Source organism: Arachis ipaensis, chromosome B05 (genome assembly GCF_000816755.2).
Source record: "Arachis ipaensis cultivar K30076 chromosome B05, Araip1.1, whole genome shotgun sequence".
Lineage (NCBI taxonomy): Eukaryota > Viridiplantae > Streptophyta > Magnoliopsida > Fabales > Fabaceae > Arachis > Arachis ipaensis.
In genome coordinates, this window is record NC_029789.2 from 145,956,747 (window position 1) to 145,961,709 (window position 4,963).

Genomic DNA, 4,963 nt, shown 5'->3' on the forward strand with positions numbered 1-4,963 from the left:
TACTTATAGCCTAAATTTTTTTTTTTCTCGTCTCTTTTTCTCCTTATTTCTCCCTTGTCTAACTTTTATATAACCACGGTCAACAAAACCAAACCACTATCACTCTTTTTTTCTCCCATCATCACAAACACTGCTACGTGCTACCACATCAAAATTTCCTATTTCAACCACCCCTTCAGTATCTACTCTTGCTTTGGTACCATTTCTCTAACTGGGTATGTTCTTTTTATATATTATAGTACGTATATATGTTGATGGCTTCCTGAAGTTTATTTTTTATTTTTATGAATATGAAAGAATTATTACTTGCCTAATTAGGTCCTTTATTAGTTATTACTATTGTTTGTATGCGCAATCTAAGTGAGTGGCAGTGGTAAGGCCGTTTGTGGCGGCGGAGGAAGAATTTGGTGGTGGTAATGGAGAAATTAGGTCGGAGGAGATGAAAGAAAAAAAAAGAGTTAATATTGGAGAAGATGACGGCAAAATTAGAATATAATTTTGGATTTGGATAGAACTCATAGAAGGAGTAAAATTGAAACTTCTTTCAAATTGTAATAATAAAATTAATAGTTGACGGTAAAAAATTAACAGGAAAGATAGGAACAAAACTTATTTTAAACGCTTATAATAAAGTTGTATCAAATTAAATGTTGGAAGTGAGTTTAAAAATTTTAAAAATATTAAGGGGAAAAAACATATTTTATCTTATTTACACTATCTACTTTTTTTTTTTGTCACACATTATTATTTGGTCTTTTCACTGTTTTTTTCTCCTGAGCATATATTTTTTGGGCTTGGGCTTTGAAACCAAAGCACAACTTAAAAGGGGATAGCCCAAACATACACAAGACAGGACAGAGCAATGCAGATCCAATCAAGAACAAGCAAGATCACCACTGACTCGAACAATAATTGGAAAATAATTGTCATTGATAAGATAAAAGGTAAGTGAGAGAATGAAAAAAAAGAAGTTCTTTTACATAAAAAAATATTAAAGAAAATGCAAATATTTCTACTCCAAATAAAAATGTTTCCTACTCTTATACATAATAAAATATAGAGAGAATACATAAAAGGTGAGAGAAAATGATAAATTATGTGGGTCTTACCAGTTTTTGTTTGAATAAAATATAATTCTAACCTAAAATATGCTTATTTTCTGTATTCTATGTATGTGTATGCGAGTATTGACCAATAAAAATATCATGGATCACTCATTAATAGTACAAATTATTCAAATAACACAACTCACAATCACGTATAAAAAATAATCAAATATTGAGAAATTAAATTTCAAAATATATAAATTCTTGTTTCCCATCTAAATTAAATGATGAGGTCATATTGTATTGTGAATTTTTATTGAAACTTGATCAAGTAGTAACAAAACACACACATCATTATGACAACAATTTTGCAAGAAATTAACAACATACCGATTTATCTTCTTACTCATCATGATAAATTATTATCCTTTATTTTATGCTAAAAACTCAAATACAGTTAATTTCATATGAAATTGATGGTTGAAAGTCGTTAAATGGTAATTTAGTCAAATCTATCAAATTATTTAACGATTCTCAACTCTCAACTTTTTATTAAGTTAACTGCACCTGAATTTATTATTAATTTCTCATAAATTCACAATCTTGCAATTAAGTCTCACTTCTCCATTCTCCATTCTCCAACACCCCTACATTTCCAAGTTTCAACATGGAATCCACAAACTCCTCAAAGAACACGCTCGGATCGCAAACGCTTCGACGATCCATCTAATCCTGGAGTCGCCAGCAAGCGATTGATCCGACGAAAATAAGCCATTTCCTCCCAAACTCTGTGTGTAATAGTCATTATCAAACACCGAAGTAGTTGAATCCAAAAACTCTCCAGCATCAGGGCTTGTAGTATTAGGGTTAGGGCACTTGTTTTTGAGTCCTAAGGCAAAGTTGGTGTTCAAAGTTGGATCAATATCGTGCAAGAAACTGAAGTTGTGTAAGCGAGATTGGAAAGAAGAACAGTGTGAGAATCCAAGAGTGTGGCCACCGGATAGGGTTACCAAATCTTTGATTGATAAGCCTCTCTTTGCGAAGCTCTGAATGAGTTGCGTAACATTCAAGGTTGGAGTTGGCAGGTTTATTGTGTCTGATACCTTTGAAATTCTTCCATCTTTTCTTCCTTTTAGAATTTTTCAAGATGGACCTCCAGACTGATCACGCACCAAGGTTTAATTTCATCATCATTAGCAACCCATGAATAACATAATAATGTTTAACTTAGTTGAAGGAAGTATGTAGAAGTGTGTAAAAATTACTCTAATCTTTTAGTTAGTTATTATACTCTAATCTAGTTTAGAATGTTGAGCTGTTACACGCGCAAGTCGCAACTGTGTATATGTATCTTATATACTCTATCATGTACTCCGATATCATTCATTCTAGAAAACACTAACAATACAACTCAGACGCAAATCTCAATTCTGAGCTCTGCTCTATTCTCTGATACCTTTAATTGGTTTTAGATAGATGAAAATTTAGGTATAATTCATATGAAATTAATAGTTGAGAATTGCTAAATATTTTAATAAGTTTGACTAAATTATTATTTAATAGTTCTCAACTATCAACTTCACATTAAATTAATTACATTTAAGTTTCTACCTTTTTTTTTGAATTAATTTAAGTATATTGTGTCGATTTACCAATATATATAAATAGATATTTATATAAAATATTTTTACATTTTTAATATGTATTTTTGTTTGAATAAAATATAATTTTAGCATAAAATATGCTTACTTTCTGTATTCTATGCATGTGTATGTGAGTATTGACCAATAAAAATTCAATGGATCACTCATCAATAGTACAAATAAGTGTATTAATTCGTGTCATGTACGTAATAAAATTAAAATTATAATTTTAAATGATTTTGTTAAGATTAATTTAAATTATAATAATTTAATTAATAAAAATATAACATGTTATGTATTATTTGTTTTTTCTTAAGCTAGTGTTAAATATATTAACTCTAAAATAGTTATTAATTGGTTTTAGTAATCTACTTTCTTCAATAAATCAAACATATATACTCAATGTGACTATAAATAACTTAATAATACTTAGATCTACCAATAAATTTTTATATGTTGTTTTACTGTCAAGTAAGAACATATCAAAATTAGCTCAAAATAAATAATAAATTATTAGAGAATTCTAATGCACAAAATTCTGTAATAAACAATAAATAATTTAAATCTACTAAAAAATAACTCAACAATTTTCTTTGATGCCTGCAAAACATATACATGAAATAATATTATATCAATGTTAGTATACAATTTTACAATCATCGACAGTATTTACTATACATGACTCCTTCTTAAAAATTATTCTACACATGTGTGCAGTCGGAAGATAAATTATTGGACTTTATTTTATTTTTCTAAATTATTATAATTATGTATTATTTATTAAATATTAATTGTAATATTATAATATAATTATTAATAAAGACAGTTTTAAGATTATTCGGCTGTTTCGCAAATTTTTTAAAAGATAGAATTCAAATTTTGTTATTTTTTTGGGTATATATATATGTTCAATCCGACTAATTTTGTATATGTTGACAAATTATTTTAACTATTTGCCTTTCAACCAAATCTACTCCTAATATATTCTTCCGTTGATAATAATCATGGATATTCCTTCTAACGAAGATATAGTGGGGGTCTCAAATGATGCTACCAACACACAGAATATGTCACTGGACTGTGATTTTATCAAAGTTGATTTTGGTGATCAACTTGGAACTACAATTCCTAGTGCAAAGGTAATCCTTAATGGGTATTTAATATCTAGTATAACGTATTACGAGTAATTTAAACTTTAATTTTTTCTTGTTTTCTACAGGATGACCAAGTTATTAATGACGATGTTATTCAGACCACCGAATCGTGAGCCTTCAAAGTTGGATCAATATCGTGCAAGAAACTGAAGTTGTGTAAGCGAGATTGGAAAGAAGAACAGTGTGAGAATCCAAGAGTGTGGCCACCGGATAGGGTTACCAAATCTTTGATTGATAAGCCTCTCTTTGCGAAACTCTGAATGAGTTGCGTAACATTCAAGGTTGGTGCTGGTAGGTTTGTTGTGTCTGATGCCTTTGAAATTCTTCCATCTTTTCTTCCTTTTAGAACTTCCCAAGATGGACCTCCAGACTGATAACCAAGGTTTAATTTCATCATCATTAGTAACCCATGAATAACAGAATAATGTTTAACTTAATTGAAGAAAGTATGTAGAATTGTGTAAAAATTACTCTAATCTTTTAGTTAGTTATTATACTCTAATCTGATCTAGAATGTTGAGCTGTTACACTCGCAACTGTGTATATCTATCCTATATACTCTATTATGTACTCTATCATGTACTCCGTTATCATTCATTCTAGAAAACACAACAATACAACTCAGACGCAAATCTCAATTCTGAGCTCTGCTCTCTATTCTCTGATACCTTTCATTGGTTTTAGATAGATGAAAATTTAGGTATAATTCATATGAAATTAATAGTTGAGAATTGCTAAATATTTTAATAAGTTTGACTAAATTATTATTTAATAGTTCTCAACTATCAATTTCATATTAAATTAATTGCATTTAAGTTTTTACCTTTTTTTTTAATTAATTTAAGTATATTGTGTCGATTTACCAATATATATAAATAGATATTTATATAAAATATTTTTACATTTTTAATATGTTGGAAATGAATATCATAAAAAGAAATGAAACTATTTCTCATTCTATTCTAAAAGTTTCATGATTTTAAAAGAATAAATTACTATTTTAAACACAAATTTTAAAAAACCGATAATTTTAAATATGCAAAATAATTGATATCGATTAAAGATTAGATTACATATAAGGACGATCCAAAATTTTGGTATAAGAGAGGCCAAAAATTTA

At 28.3% G+C, this 4,963-nt stretch overlaps 1 pseudogene; it reads right to left on the reverse strand.

Annotated features, from left to right (window-relative positions):
• Positions 1,295-4,963, reverse strand: part of LOC107642210 — a 4,539-nt pseudogene continuing 870 nt past the window's right edge.